Consider the following 16,495-nt stretch of genomic DNA (forward strand, 5'->3'; position numbering starts at 1 on the left):
GTGATCACACCTGCCATCCTTGACCTCCCCCCAACCCAGGCCCTTCACCCTCGTACCTTTCCCAGCTGAAGGCAGGAGGGCCAGACAGGGAAAAGTGGGCCCCCAGAGGGCCCTGGACCCCCATCCTCAGGGCACCACAGCTGCCACTCGGACAGATGTCCCCAGAGGCTGGATTTGTGACAGAGGGCCCCTCAGAGCAGGGGCAGGGGTGAAGTGGCTCTGCCAAGGTCAGGGAAAGGCAAAAGAACTTCCCAGCAGGCAGTGCTGACTGAAGAGAGAGTAAGTGGCTGCCTCGGGAGGCAGGTATCCAGCCTGTTTCTGGAAGGACACAAGCACAGGCTGGTGTCAATGGTCAATGGGGGGGGGGGTTCCCGAGCTGGAATTCATAGCCTTCGCCTATTGGTACTTTCCACCATGTTTCAGCAGCCACAGTGGTCCAGGCACTAGGGGGACAAGCCCGCATGGGGTTTACAACCGGGCGATCCTGAATTCCGGGGTTCTAGGCAGCCCCCTCTGGGTGTGTAGGGCGCTGGAGTGGCCCCCACACCCCACCCCGGCCCCCTGCCTGAGATTCTGCCGTTGAGTTGCTCCCTGAAGACTGAAGGTGCTGACGCGATGGATTTCTCCGCACGTTCTTTCCTGCGGCCCCTGCGCCTACCATGAACCAGGCTCCGCACACGGAACCAGGCATCCGAAGATGATGGAGATAAAGCTGTGGCCCGCAAAGGGAGCTGGGTGCCGCTGGGGTAAACAGGTGCGAGGGGGCAGTGACAGCCTAGACCAAGCCGTGCTGTTAGGACGGGGGCACAGGGGGCGGTGGAGGGCTGGGCGGGGCAGAGGGGCTTCACGGAGGAGCTGTGTGCCCCCACACACACACACACACGCACCAACTGTGAACTCCTCCCTGGCCAGACAGTCCCTGCTCGGTGCCTAGCACACAGTAGGTGCACGATGATTCTTGCTTAGAATGAAACCCACTGAAAAGGCCCTCTGGGCCTCAGCCTCACGGGGTGTGTAGAGACACAGGGAACTGGGAGAAAGTTAGTGCTGCTGTGGGGAGGGGGGGGGATTGGCCAAAGAGGTGGACAGGCCACATCACAATCGGGAAGGACCAGTGGGCTCCGCCCAGGCCCCTGGCCGCTCCGCACGTGGCCTCTGCCCACCTTCCCACCGACCGCACTCCTCACTACGGACAGCAGGGGGCTCCCACCACACGTGAATGAGAGGCTCTATTGCGCAGCCAGCAGGGAGGCCTGAGAGCGGCCCCTTGCCGGAGGGGAAGCTGCCCGGAGTACAGCTTGGGCCTGAGCACCCTGGAAGAGGAAGCAGCTGGATATGCAGGCTCAACCAGCCCTCGCAGGCACCGATGAGCACGCGGACCTGCGCTCTCCCCTCCTGCTGGGCCCGGGGGCCCCTGCTCAGCCCAGGAGTCAGATACCCCGGCTCTCTCCCTCTCTGGCCCTGGGACCCTGCACTAGCCGCCTAGCCCCTCTAGTGCAACCCTCCTCCTTGAAGGGTTGAGCCAGGTGAGTTCCATGACACAGACCTTTAATGAGGACTTCCCTGTGCAAGAGGGTGTCAGACATGGGCCCAACGCAGCCCCTGCCCTGGGGTGAATTGAGACTGTTTGGGGGGTGGTGTAAGGGGAGAAGGTGCCAGGAAAGCCACCACTGTGAAGAGCCACAGGGGGGCAGTAGTGAGAGCCACCAGAGGGCCTGGGTTCAAGGCTTAACTCTGCCCTGTGTCTTTTTATTTTTTTTTTTTTAAGATCGTATTTACTTATTTGACAGAGAGACAGCAGCGACAGGGGGAACACAAGCAGGGGGAGTGGGAGAGGAAGAAGCAGGCTCCCAGCGGCACTCCCAGCGGCGGAGCCTGATGCAGGGCTCAATCCCAGAACGCCGGGATCACGCCTTGAGCCGAAGGCAGATGTTTAACGACTGAGCCACCCAGGCGCCCCTGCCCTGTGTCTTAAGCAAGTTTCCTAAACGATCTGAGCCTCAGATTTCCTATCTATAAAATGGGAATAATTCAATATGTTCAAAATACTTAGAACAGTGTTGGGTAACTACTCAGAGATATGTTAAGTGCTATCATTATCATTACAAGGCAAACCATGCTCGTGCTTTCATGGTACAAAACAGGCTGGGGCCATTGGAGGAGGAGATTCGCGGAGGCAGGAGTGTTGAAGATCTGGGAAGCCTTCCTGGAAGAGGTGCCCATGAAAGATAAGCTAAGTGGAGGCCTGGCTCTTCCAGCCAATGGGGCCAGGAGGAGCTAGGGTAAGGAGGCATAACAAGGCCAGGTACTTCTGGGATTCCCTTGGGCCCCAACCACAAGCCCCAGCAGGCCGAGAGTTTGAGGGAGGCTGGGCCCTGGCAAGGGCTGAGCTGCAGGCACAATAACCCCTCGAGTCTCTGAGACCACAGCGCCCCTTGTCATGATGCCTGACCGGGGATCCAGGAACGTGGCTGCTGAGCAGAGGCCATCCCAGAACAAGGGAGGACAGGCTTGGCACAGAATGCCCCGGGATGGAGTAGGAAAGAGCAAGGAGGCTCCGGGAAGCAAGAGGGGGGGCCTCTGCCCTGCGCCTGGGGAGTGGGGGAGCACTGCTGGCCTGGTAACCCGGCGCTGGCACTGGGACCCTGGGCCCGGATGCTAGCAGGCAGGAGATGGGGGCGGGCAGCCAGGAGTCGAGCGGCAGGTGTAAGAGACCTGGAGAAATTGATTTATTAGGGACAATGAAAGAAGCTAAATATGTTTGCTGGCTCAGCGATGACTCAGGCATTCCCCAGGGGTCCACAAAGTGTGAGCATCAAAGACTCAAAGACAGACCTCCTCCCACCCTGGCTGCCAGCTTCAAGGAGCCCCTCCTTCCCCTTGATGAAAGACCCACCGCCCCCCATGCCCGGAGGGCCTGGCCTCCGAGGGGCAGCAGAAACCCGGCCATTCCACCCAGCCTGCATGCCCCCCCCCCACCTTGCCAGACCTCCCCAGAATGGCTGAAGAAGTAAGACACATCTAGGTCAAAGCTTTGGCCTTGCCCCAAATTTCTGTGTGATCTTGGACAAGTGGCTGACCCTCTCTGGACCCACAATCACCAGAGAGGACCAATCCTCACCAAGAGCCCTAGCCCCCCCCACCCTGTCTGGCAGTGTCGTTCCCACCCCATCCGGCTTCTTCTAGGCAGCTGTGAGCACAGCCTCCTCCTTCTAAAATCCAACTTCCCTCCAGGAGAAAAGCCAGATTCCACAGGGCCTCCTTGGGGGAGGACATGCTCTTCCGGCACCTGGTTCCAGGCCAGCACTGGGCTACGGGAGAGACACAGATGTGTCAGAGTCTGAGGCCAGAGGGAGGGGAGAGAGAAAAGGGACAAATGACCTCCTGGAGCGGCAAAGCACTGGGGCCTGCAGGGAAGAACAGGGGAGAACGGCCGGTAGGGCTAGGGACACCTGCCAGACAGTGGGGAGGGGATGGTCCTGATGGGAGGGACGGCCCAGGGAAATGCACGGAGCCCCAGCACAGTGGTATGGCCCGTTAGGGAGCAGTTAGGGAGCAGCGAAGTGCTCAGTGGGCCTAGAGGGGAGTTGTACCTGGAAGGCAGACCCAGACCCGCAGACCCTGGAGCCCTGGAGCCAAGGAAGGGCTCGCTGTGAGAGTGGCTGGAGGCTATTTGTGGAAAGTCCAGCCGGCTGCTTGTGGGGATGGATTAAGGAGGCGCAGGGCAGCATGGGGGCTGGAGGAAAGGGATAAGGGACAGGCAGAGGCTGGACAGGAGCAGCATGGGGATGGGGTGGCGGGGAGAGCCAAGAGGCTTGAAACGCTTCTCCTGCACCCACTGTGCAAGACAGAGGCTAAGGCCTCCGTCACCTTTGCCCTAGAGGGCAGTATTTACAGAGGTCTCCTTTTATGTCCTCCTGTGAGTTCTTAGCTGACTCTCAAAACCAGCGCACAAAGACCCGGTGCTCCTGATCTGACCCAGACCCCCAGCCACCGCACAGTACCGAGCATCACGGCCGGGGCCGCCGATCACAGAGCACTAACTAGCACCGGGACCTCTGCCAACACGGCGCCTCCCCACCTCCCAACGCTCTCCAGCGTGGCACTGTCATCCCCGCTTTACAGATCCCCATTTCCAGGGCACGTGGCTCAGCCAGGAGGGCCTGAGCCAGCATGGAACCAGCGCTACCCGACTTGAGACCCATATAGATTTAGAGCGGCCACAAAATCATCATCCAAAGTGGGACCTGTGAGAAAGTACTAGAATGAGGGGATAGAGGGGATGCCAGCACAGGAGGAGTAAACCAGGCTGCCCCAGGTACCCTGAGACATATGCTCACCCAAAAGACTGGTCACATCCACAGGAGTCCACCTGGGGACATCCAGGTGGCCCTGTTGGCCAGAAGGGATGCGACCTATAGCTGCTAAATCCTAGAGAAGCCAAGGGCAGTGGTTCTATCCAGCACACACACTGGGCCCCGGGCTCTACCACCACCCAACGCCAGGGAACTCTTCCCCTTCGTGAGTTTCCCCAAGTCCTGCCCCAGGGCTAGTGTGTGAGCTGATCACAAGGACCGTGAGCCAAGTCCACCATATGCCCTCTGCCGATGTTAGCTGTCGCTCTTAGATGTTTGATGGGGGCTTCCTTACAAGGGTGAGAGCAAGGGTACCCTGACAGGTGCCAGGAGCAGCCCACGCCATCCTTCCAAGACCAGCCGAAGCCCTCCTCCTACAGGAAATCCTCTCTGATCACCCCAGCCCCTTTAAGACTCCAGAGCTGTCCGAAAACGGGTGTGCTAGCCCCGAACCTCCAAAGGAGACCCAGCACCGGCTTCTGTCCTGATCTTAAGTGTTCACGGTTCTGGCTTTTGGCGAGCCGGTCTTGTGGTTTGGGGCTGCAAGTCTTACGGGAGGGTATAAGCTTTAGTTCCGCTGCTAGACTCCAAAGTCCCCAAGCCCTCTCCTTCTCCCCATCTCTCAGCTGCTGCACGGGGACTTCCAGCCTCATCCAGCGACGCCCGGGCCTGTAAAATCATCCTTCTCCTTCCTCATGAGGAAACTGAGGCTCACAGAGCTTAAGGGGCATGTCCAAGGGCCGCCCCACCACGGAGGCTCCACGGGGAAGATGGAGGCAAAGGGTACCAACATGTACGGAGCGTGCGTTCTCTCTTTGCTTCTCTTAGTAGCCCGCGAGGTGGACAGGGTTATTCCTATTTAACGGATGAGTACGTGGAGGCCCGGCGAGGTTGTGACTTGCCCAGAGTCACGGGGCCAGGAGGTCACTCTGCTCAACTTGCTTCCACAGGGCTGTCGAGGAGGTCGGTCGGAGGACCTGCTGCGCAGCAGGGAGTTTGCAGATGCCCCAGAGGATTAACTCCTTGACCTTAACAGTCCCTTTGATCCTCTGAAGCAAAAGCTTAATTCCCTTTTCCTCCTCCTTCGGAGTTTCATTTAATGAATAAGAGCCCAGAGAGGACCCTACTTTGACCCAAAGAAAGTATTTTTTGAATAAAATGTCCCCTATTAAAAAAAAAACAACAAAACATGCTCATTATAGAAAAGTTGGCTAATGCAATGATCAGGAAGGAAAACAACTTAGCTCGAGAATTCCTCTAGCTGATTAGTAGAAAAACTTAAGATGATCTCCCGTACACCTGTAAGCTTCACGCGTTACATCTGTGCAATGTTGTGGCTTATACAAGTCTGTAATGTGTGTCTCCCTAACACCATGGAATTCATATTCCCCCACGTGTAGCAGTCAGGACAGGCTAGGTTATGCCGTGGTAACAAATAATCCTTAAATGTCACTGGCTTCACACACGAGAGTTTATGCCTTGCTCACACTGTCTGTCCAGTGGGGGGCGGGGGTTGGACAGGGGCCTCTGTTTATCGGTCACTCAGGAACCCAGGCTTAAGGGCTGCTCTCCCCACACAGGCTGCCAGGAGCATTGTCTGGATACGACTCATGACTTTGGCTCATATTTCGTTGGCCGAAGCAAGTCACATGGCCACCTGACTTCAAGGGGGAAGAGAAGGACCATCTTGCCACCTGCCCTTTGAGAAGAGAGAACAGAAATACTTAGACTGCAGAACTAATCCCAGTTACAACTAGGATGCCCAACTGTCCTCATTTCTCGGGGCCAATGGGGTTCCTAGAATACAGGACTGTCAGCTGAAACAGAATGTCCTGGGCAAACCAGAACACGTCGTTCCCCCTCACTGTGCCACATCGTCCATTCTTCACCAACTCACTTCTCAATGACAATAGGCCCTCTAGCAGATGAGTCCAAGTTTTTCTGCCCGAATCCCCTATTGTTGGAGACTTACATTGTTTCTAGTTTTGCACATGTATAAATACATTGTCTAAAATAGTGTCAGGAATAAAACCTTGTCCATAGGACTTCTCAGGAGTGCAACTACGGACCATTTACGGGGCTTGGAACACCTGCTGTCCATTCGTATTTCGGAAGGGTTGGGCCAGTCTAACTTGTCTTCTGTGCCAGGAGCAAGAGCCCACTTCTGAACCCGCACCTGGAGCCCGGAGCCCGGGAAGCACCAATCCTTGAATCAGCACCAGAATCACCTGCAGGCCTTGCTAAAATGCAGAGAGCTGAGCCCCACCCCCAGAGTCTGATTCAGTAGCTCCGAGGTGCGAAGTCTGCAGGTACCACTGATGCCTCTGGCCTGGGGCCGCACTTCGAGAACCACTGGCCTAGGGGTTAAATGCCCCTGCTTGGCAGTGTGACAGGGGATTCTGCTCAGCTATTCCGCAGCTGTGTAACCGGGGGCAAATTACATAATTAACCGCTCTCGGCCTCAGTTTCCTCCTCTGTGAATTGGGGCCATGGTGAGGATTTAGAGCAGCTAATATTTGCAGAGCTCTGAAAGGCGCGACGCTGGAGTTCACTTAAAGCGAGTTTGATTCAGCAGTGGATTAAATAACTTCATGTTTTAAAATATTGGTTAATTTGAATGGAATTACATTTATTAAAGTTTGCTTGCCTTTCAGCTCTCTGGGTGGGAATGGATTTCTTTCCACACGATGGTTAAGCACCTGTGTTTCCTTTCTGGTGTGAATTGTCTGCTCCTGCCCTGTGCCCGTCCCTGTACCTGTGGGTTTCCCGGGCTCATTACAGAGCAAGACAACAGACACCATAGCTCTTGTCTGCTACAACAATTTTTCCAAAGCTGCTGCTTGCCTTTCCACTGGGGTCATTTTTCTGGCTTACAGAGTCGCCAAATCCATCTGACTTTCCCAGTTTTATCTCCTCTATCACTTTAAAGCCGAGATGGTCTCCCTTCTCCAGAATGTGAAACGTATAAAGGAATTGGATTTTGAATGATGGGATTTCGTGCACCTACGGTTGGCGGGGCGGGAGGAGGGTGTCCTCCCGGCTCACCTCAAACCCTCTCTCTGGTCACAGCACAGGGCATAGGCAGGAACTGGGGGCCTCAGCACTACCGACCACCCCTCACCCTCAGCTCGGCCCCACACACAGGCAGAGTGTCTATCTCCCCATCCGCAGAGGCCCCCTCCGGAGAGGCGCGGGGAGTTCAGGGTGGGAAAGGGCCCCTGGAAGTCCAAGTGGCCCATTCTCCAGCTGGAGACAGGAGGACCAAAGAGTGTGGGAACTGGCCACAAGCCTTAGCAGCCTCAGGTTCGGATTTCTCAGGTGTTTGCCCTGTGGGCTTTGCCTGTGCAGGTCTCTATCTTCTCATCTATAAAATGGGAGTGATGATGGCCACATCAAGGGGAAATTTTAAATGGGACCAACCACCACCCTGCGCTTAGCAGAGCCCTGGGTGCAAAGTGCACACTGAATAAAAAGGACTTGGGGTTATGCCCCATTCTACTCCCACGGGGAGGGCGTGGGCCCCACAGCCTTTTCTTCCCTTTGGACTGAAAATAACCAGCCCCCAGCCCCCAGTCCCCAGCGCCTCAAAGCCCAGACCCTCCAGCTGCAGCTCTGGCCATCAGCCCTATGAGGCAACAGGGCCGCCCAGGCTCCCTGGCACCCCCCCCCCCGACCCCTACCGCATCCCCCGGCCCCGGTAGAGGATAGGGCACGCTTACCTTGTGGCAGGAGCGCAGAGGGGACTGGACACCCCGCCTCCTTCCCCCACCACGGGCCACAGCGCCCAGCCACCAGCATGCCACCAGCAGGCATTCACCCCAGGCTCCCTGGCTCCCGTGCCACTGGGCACGGGCTCGGGCCTGATTTCCATAATAATCAGCCACAGATCTTCCCTTCCAAAGGCCTGGAGAGGCTGCCGCCACCAGCCCGGGAAGCTCCCCCGGGAGGCACTCCCCTCCGGACCACCCCCGCCACCCCGGAGGAGGGAGCCTCATTTTTAAAAGCTTTTGAGAAACCAAGAAGCCGGTGGCGCTGGTGGCAGCTGGGAGACACCCGGGGTGTCGTTCGGTGTGGTGCGAAGGAGGGGGGCTGCGGATGCGGGAGGCACAGAGGCAGAGGCCTGGAGCACTGGAGACCAGGCTTGGAGACCAGAGGCAGAGGAGGGAAACTGAGGCCGCCGAGGGAGGAGACACATTTCCTGGCCTGCTCTCACGGGGGCCTCACAGTGACCCTTACAGTGGATTCTCTGCTAAGCCCCACTTTACAGATGCGGAAACTGAGGCCCGGAGAGGTTTCAGGTCTTCCCAGCTGGTAAGTGGCTGGGCAAAGACCCCCTTCCAGAATGGCAGATCTAGAGCTCATGGCCTGCCCACCCCGCCTCCTCCCCAACACTAACTGGACTTGCCAATCCAGGTTGGAAACCCAGCTCTACGGCCTCCCAACCAGGGGCGGCCAAACTAAGCCCACAGGCCAACAGCCGTTTGGGTACAACCTGGAACCAAGCAGCGTTTTTACATTTTTGAATATTAAAAAAAATATCAAAAGAAGACTATTTCCTGACACGTGAAAATTATGTGAAATTCAAATCCCAACACTCATACAGTTTTATTACAACACAGCTATACTCATTCCTTTTTGCTACTGAATACGGCTGCCTTTTCCACCACGATGGCAGACGAGTCTGGGTGACAGAGAGGTATGGCCCCAAAAGCTGGATATATTTCCTACCTAGCACTTTCCGGAAAATGTTTGCCCACCCCTACACCAAGGGGACAAGTGATGAAGTCTCTGAGGTTTGGTTTCGTCATCCGGACAAATGGGAATGATGTTAAATGAAAATTAAATGAGAAGACCAGCAAAGCACCACGCACGCACCTTTCTACTCCCCCATTGGAAATACCTTTTATTTTCTCCTAGCCCTGTTCCTCGCTGCCTCCCTGTCCCCAATCACGGCACCTGGATGAATGCTCCTTGAGCTCGAAGTGTCCATCACCCACCCCCTAGTTCTACTTGTCTTCATCCCACGTGCCCCAGCTGAGCCCCCAGCCACCTATCCAGTCAGTGAGCAAGCCCATTGGTTCCACCTCCAGTGCCGAGCACCGTCCCTGGCACACAGCAGGTGCTCAGCAAACATTTGCTAGATGGATGGATGGATAGATACTTTGCAGTCTTTTCCTTTTATCCATCCCCTCTGTTCTGACCTTCATCACCGCCTGCCAGGTCTTTCTGTCCCCCTGGAGTTCTCTCCATGTTATCTCCTACCCTGCAGACAGGGTGACCTGCCTGTGTCATGTGACCTGCCTCTGTCATGCCTCGCCACACCCCTGCTCCTGGCTCCTCACAGCCCTCTCCATTCAGGCTATGCTCCCCAGGGCCGTCTTACCAAATATCCAAACCACTAGCAATTGCCTAAATCCAAGAGGTTAGATCAAGCCTCCAGGCGGTCGCTCATGCTGTTCCCTCCTGCCTGGAATCTTCTTTTTTATCTGCAGTCCATTGGGCCTAGCATCTTCTACTGAACCCCCCAAGACTCAGTTCAGACCCTGACTCTGTGAAACTTTTCCAGATCTCTCACCTACCTCCACTGCCCCCCAGTGTACCAGAGCTCTCCTCACACCAGTGGGGTTTCGGGGCCATTATGAATATGTATGAATATGAAGGCATGAATATGCATTCTCCTGGTGAGCCTGGGAGCATCCTGAAGACTGAGGGTGTGGCTGGTATTTCTGTGTCACCAGTCCCAGCAAAGGCATGGCCAGAGAAGTCACTTCGTCCATGTTTTATAAATGAACCAATGAAGGAAGAAAGGAATCGATACGGATGGTATCGAGCAAGTTGTCTCTTGCTCAACAGCAAGCACTGGCTTTCCAGTTCCCTACAAGGGCCAGCCACCCCACCGGGTCTCCAAGTCCCCACGCACCACATAAAGTACCTGTGACCCACTGCCCAGCCTTGTCCCAAGCTGCACCCCCAGGCCTCGCCTCCCTAAAGTGTCCCAGTCTCCAAGCATTTGCTCATGCAGTTCCCTTCCTCTTTCTCCCCCTCCTCACTCACTCCCTTTTGTGCCTATGGGACCCCTGACCATCCTTGGAGCTCTCACGGGGCTACGGGGACCAGGGGCGCCTGAAGTAGGGGGCCAACTACACTCACATTCCCCAACCCTCCAGCAAAAGACAGCGAGCGGGGGCTCTGATGAGGAGGACTTGGGTCTAGGGTGAATGAAGCCTGTCGATGTCTATCACGGAGACATCGGTTCACCTCTTGAAGTGAAATGGAGACTAACGCCCGCCACAGCGGGCCGCCGGGAGGTTAGAGAGGCTGCTGTCTGAAGTTTCCGGCACCCAGTAGGTGTTCCCTAAAAAGCAGCTATTTCCAGTCCTGCTTGGAGCCCCCCCTGCCCAGAGAGCAGGCCCAGGGAGCAGACCTAGACCTCCCCCCAACCTGCAGCCCCAACCTCTGTCTTTCTCGTTCTCTCCCTCACCCCGACGGCGCCGGCAGCCAGCCACAGATGTTGCTGCGGACAGAATGCCAATGAGGCCCATCCCTAAGCGCGCCCATGTGCGAAGCCGAGGCCGGGACAGGGCTTAGAATGAAGGCAGGACTGGACGGGGAGAGGGGCAGGCAGAACGGAGGCCGAGACAGGAGAGGGGCAGTGGCCAGGGTCAGAGTCCTGGATGAAGATGAGCAGCTAGAAAGGAGAGGGACCAGGGCAGCACAGGGGGGAGGCTGGCACTGGGAGGAGCCAGGCTGGGGCAGGAATCTTCGGGCTGGAGCAGGGGCTGGGTTTAGGATGGAGATGGGGCTGTGGCAGGGATCAGGACAAAATCACCTCCAGGGGAGGAAGGAGTCCAAGAGGGAGCAGGGAGAGCAGAGGCAGGAGCACCGACCTTGAGTGATGGGGGCAGCCCCACCTGTGCCAATCTCCTCCTTTTGGCAGGAGTGCAGCGGAAGGGAACCAAGGACTCACCCAGACCCCAGCAAAGAGGGGATCAGAGTTAAACCACCCTGTCTCCAGGCCCAGAGAGGAGGCAGGAGGGAGGGGAGTGGGAAGGGTTAAGATGGGGGGCAGGGTTCGAGGGCTAACAAACCAGACAGCCCACTCCCGGCATATTCAAGCCCATGCCACAGGACAATCAAACCCCTTTCACATGCCCTGCTGGTCCCACACCCTCTTTTTGGAAGGCCAGTGCCCCAGCCAGGGATGCTTTTATTTCCCCATTCCAAACCCCGGGTCCTCTCAACCCCAAGTCATCCCCCATGTCCGTGTTCACGGACTCTCGCAGCCCTCATACACTCCAGCCTTGACCTCCCCCAGCAGTGACCAGTCTCCCCGCTGCCCTCAGGCCTCGATGCTGCCGGTTCCATTCTGGGGGTCCCAGGGTGCCTGCTGGGGTGTATCCCCCATCAATGGGCTGAGTCCTCACGGGGAAGCATCCGTAGCCTGGTGGTTAAGCTCATGAGCTTGGGACTCTACTGGGCCAGGTTTGAGTCCCAGGAGCTTCTTTCTCATGCAGTAGGTGCTTCCTCACTGCTAGCCCCCGCCCCCTCCCCCTCCCATGGCACTGTAGCTCAGGATATACACAGAGCAGGTACCCAACCATGGCTCCCGGGCTGAGCTGAGGGGCCCTCCTGTTCCCTGCGAGCCCCTCGGGCCTGAGAGGAGTCATAGGTGTCCCCCCCTGCCTGGGCTCCCCAGCCCAAACCCCGAGCTGTCTAGCTTGGGGGAAAGGCCCATTGCTCATTCCCCTTGAGTCTCCGCAAGTCGGGCAATCAATCGGTCACCATGGAAACCAGCCCTCCAATCAGAGGCAAGCACTTCCTGGTAGCGCCAGCGCCACCCACCCACCCATTCAGGCCAGGCTGTGTGGGTCTCTCACCTAGGACTGCTCTGGGGGGACAGGCATAATCTGTGGGCAACTGCCTGCATCTCCAAGATTCTGGGGTCCCAAAGAAAGAATGTTTTCTTGGAGGTGGGGAGAGGGACCATTCTAGCTGACTTCCTGATTTTTACACGTTTCACCCCCATACATTGCTGCCCTTGGTGCTCAGAACAGACCTGGGTAGCGGGGATCATTAGCCCGCTGGGCAGAAGGGAAAGCTGAGGGAAGCCCTGAAGGGAAGCTGGGCACACACCTCCTCCCCGAGCACCCCCCCCCATCTCCACCCCTTCCTTCCTGACCAGAGGAGAGAGCACAGGGAAGGGGTGGGCAGAGCTCTTGGCCCCATTACAGCCAGCGCCCGCTTTCCCACTAGATCCGCACCTGCCACTCACAGTGCCCATTAGTGCCGGGCCCACCTCGAACCATTAGCCAGGATCTCTGGGACTGCCCACCCACGCCCGGCTGCAGCCTCCGGCCCCAGCCACCCAGCCCCCTCCTGCACTGCCTGCCAGCTTGGACAGAGCCCAGACTCTGAGTCAGAGAGCCCCAAGTTCAACAACTGGCTCCTCGCTAGTGAGCTGAGTAAGCCAGGTCACCTCTCCGAGCCTCAGTTTCTGTTTGGAAAATGGGAATGATTATCCCTGTCGTATCGGGGAGTGGTAGAGTCAAACAAAGGATCTAGAGACCTTAGCACAAGGCCTGGTATGTGACTCATACTCAGTAAATGGAGAGAAGCCCCTCTCTCCATCCCTGTTGTCCCCTCTCAAAACCATTCCTTGATGCTGAGCTAATGCTTCTCTGGGGCCCCCTTGCTAAGAGGAGGGAGGAGGCGGATGTTACTATCATTAATAACCAGCCCAGGAAAATAGAAGTTACAGACAAGACTTAGAGAAGGCAGCAACGCGCTCCCCAGACACAGCAAGGAAGAGGCAGGATTTGAACCCAGGTCTGTCTGATTCAGACCCGAGCCCTCTCTGAGGCAACACACCCTCTCCTGGCCAGTCACCCCGGGCCACTGCTGCCCGGCTCCCCACTGTGCTCAACGCGGATTGAGGACCCACAGTATCCCTGGCGCCTGAGGCACCCACCACCACGTCCAACCCCGAGGACTGCTCGCAGAGCTACAAGGGGAGACAAGGGGACGTTGAGATGCGCTGGGGCACCTGACCTGGTGGGGTGATGGGGAGACCTCTGGAAGGAAGGAAGAGGTTATTTTCACTCTTCAGACTGGGGTCCTAGCACCACACAGTTGCTCCTGCTGCCCACTGTTTCGGGAGTTTCCGCCTTCTGCCTACAAGTGCCCCATTACTGCGCCCCATCTGCCGGCACCCAAAGGATGCTGTGCCGAGAACCATCTGGCCCAGCACCCCAAGCCCAGCTCAGCAGGGGCAACCTTTTCAGCTTCATTTCCTCCCTCCCAAACCCAGTGCTCTCTCTCCCGTCACCTTTACTGAGCAACTACTATGTGCCAGGCACTGCAGGAGACACATCTACCAATGGCTTAGCCACCCTGCTGGGTGGTGCCTCTCTTACAGACCAGGGAGGAAATAGAGGCGCAGAGAGGGTAAGCGGATTTCTCAAGGTCACACACCTGACAAATGCCAGAATCAGGATTTGAACTCCGATCTTTGATCCTCGAGTCTTCAAAGGCCACTACGTCAGCACGCTACCTGAAGGAAGCCCCTGGGGCTTCTTTGATTGGATCTGTCTCTTTTCCCTTCACCTCTTCCTGATGACTCCTCTAGGACAGGACAGAGTAACTTGATCCCAGCTATTATCATATTTCTGCTTCCCCTTTCCCTCTTCCCTCCTCCAGAAAACAAATTGATTCATCAAATTATACCTTTAATCTGTCCTGGGGAAGGGGCAGGATGGGCCTCAGCCCCCCCCCCCCGAGGAAGCAGGGCTGATAATCAGCCTACCCAGCCATGCACTGGGAACGTTTCCCTATGCTCTACCCTCCCATGATTAAACACTAATTGCCGCCATGCTCTCAAATTGAGGACTTTAATTTCCCGAAACGAAAAGTACATTTCAATCAGTTCCTCTCCCAAACCGTCCCTCCTAAGAGGAGCCAGGACCAGCACACGAGCTCTCGGAGAAGGAAGACAGATGAGCCTAGTTCCTGCATGCCTGCCCGTACCTACCTACCGTCACCGCCACTTCTGTCCTTCGCAGGTGCCCCTACAGGAGGCGGCCCTGCGGGGACCTGAAGTGTTCCAGGAGCACCCAAGACATTCTTACAATTGTGGGCTCAGAAAACTGAGGCAGGGCCCCTGGCCCCGGGGTCAGAACCAGATGACAGGGGCACAAGGATGGTCAGCTACAGGCAGGGTGGCAGCTGCCCTCCCCACCCCCCAAGTACCCCCAGGTCAGTCTGGTCCTTGATGCTTCATCTCAGCCCAAAAGAGTGGGTGGAGGCCAAGCAGGAGTCCGGTGAGAGAAGAGACTGAGAGGGGGGCAGATGACTTCCCCTTGCTGGGTCTCGGGGTCCTTATCTGTCCCAGAGGGGACTGCAGAGGGGCTCAGGGTCAAGAGCTCAAAGGCCCTTTGGTCTGTGTCTCCCAGACCAGGACTCAGCTGGTGCAGATTCTCCAGTTCAGATCCCAGAGGAGGCTCACCAGATCTGCAAAGGGGGTCTAGCTGCTGACAGTTTATTAAAAGCTTTCTAAATGACTATTGCATGCCTGGGGTTTGGGAACTGCTAGGTTAACCCATCCCCCTCTGTTATCAGGTGTGAAAGTGGGCCCAGAGAAGGTGAGCGTCTAGCTCAAGGTCACACAGTGAGCCAGAGGGTTAGGCCAGATGACCCAACTGCCCTTCCAGTGTAGATATTTCAAGGAAGGGAGGAAAGACAAAGAGTGAAGGGGCGCTCAGGTGCGGCACCCACTGTCGGGGAGAGGAAGTGTTGCTGAGCACTGGGAGGCCAAGAACCCTCAAATTTCCACTTGGGAACCACATTCCCTCCCCAGTGTTGGTTTTAGACTTGAACAAGTTACTCCTTTACTCCCGAAAGTAGAGGGGCCTGGGGATTTGCATGCAGTCTCTCTAAGGTCCATTCTGGCTCCAGAATCCTCCAGCCAGGCCATCTGGAATCACTATCATCACCATCAGCATCACCATCGCCATCTTCATCATCATCCTGGCAGACATGTATTGGGCATCCATTAAGTCAGGCGCGGAGCTAAGCAATCGTCACGGATTACTCTTTTCTACCCTCTCAAACATCCTAAGATCTCCTCCTTCCCCACCGCACCCCCAACCCTTACAGAGGAGCCAAGAGAGGCTCAGGGAGGTATCTCTCAGAAATCAAGCAGAGAGATACGGCTCTCGGGACTCGAACTCCACCATGCGTCAGTGCAGGCAACACTCTAGGACTGGGCGCTGCACAGGAGACCCGGTGGGGCGGCGCGAACCCCGGCTCAGCGCTCTGTAGCCGGCGCCGCGGGGGGCCTTCAGCAAAGCTCAGCGACGCGGAGGCTGCCCGCCGCCACCCCGCCCGGGCGCTCCCCGCACGGACCTGCCGCGTCAGGCGTAGATCCGCCGGGAAGGGGAGGGGGTGGGCTGCCGGGCCCCCAACGCTCGGGGACCGCCTCTCCTCCGAGCCTGGGGATTGGGGGAAGGGGCGTGAGTGCCCTGTGACAGGGGCGGAAGGGGGGACACCAAATAGGAGACTGGCGGGGCCCATAAGGAGAGTAGCCCCGCAGAACATCCAAGGGCAAAAGGCTCGTCACCACCTCGTCCACTTCCCGTCTTCACTTTCCTGCGCCCCCCGACACACGCAGCCACCCACACCCATGTCGCAGGTGGCTGGTCCTAAGTCGGACGGCCAGAGCAGGACCAGAACCAGGTTGCTCTCCGCCGGGGCGCCAGCCCTGATCAAGAGGCTGGGAAGGGGCGGGGAGCAGGGGAGGGCGGGGACCTGACGGCCCCTAGCGTAGGATTTGGAAGGGGGCAGAGGACTATATCCAGGACCGCGCCCCCACCCGCTCCACCCGCTCCCGCCGCAGCGGAGGCGGCGGGAGACCGAGCCGCGCCCTCCCCAGCGCCTCCGCAGCCTCCCGCGCCCGCCCCCGCCCCGGCTGGCGCCTCCGCACTCCGCTGTCCCCTCTCCCCTCCGCTGGCTGCCGCCTCCGAGGGAGCTCCTCCCCTCCTCCCCCACCCCAAACTGATCCTCTTCCCTCTCCCACCAGTTTGCAACGGTCGCTGCCCACCTCTCCAACCCTGCTGTGCGACCCTAGACGACTGTCTTCACCTCCC

The sequence above is a fragment of the Ursus maritimus genome, unplaced genomic scaffold (assembly GCF_017311325.1).
Source record: "Ursus maritimus isolate PB19 unplaced genomic scaffold, ASM1731132v1 scaffold_21, whole genome shotgun sequence".
NCBI classification, from domain to species: Eukaryota; Metazoa; Chordata; class Mammalia; order Carnivora; family Ursidae; genus Ursus; species Ursus maritimus.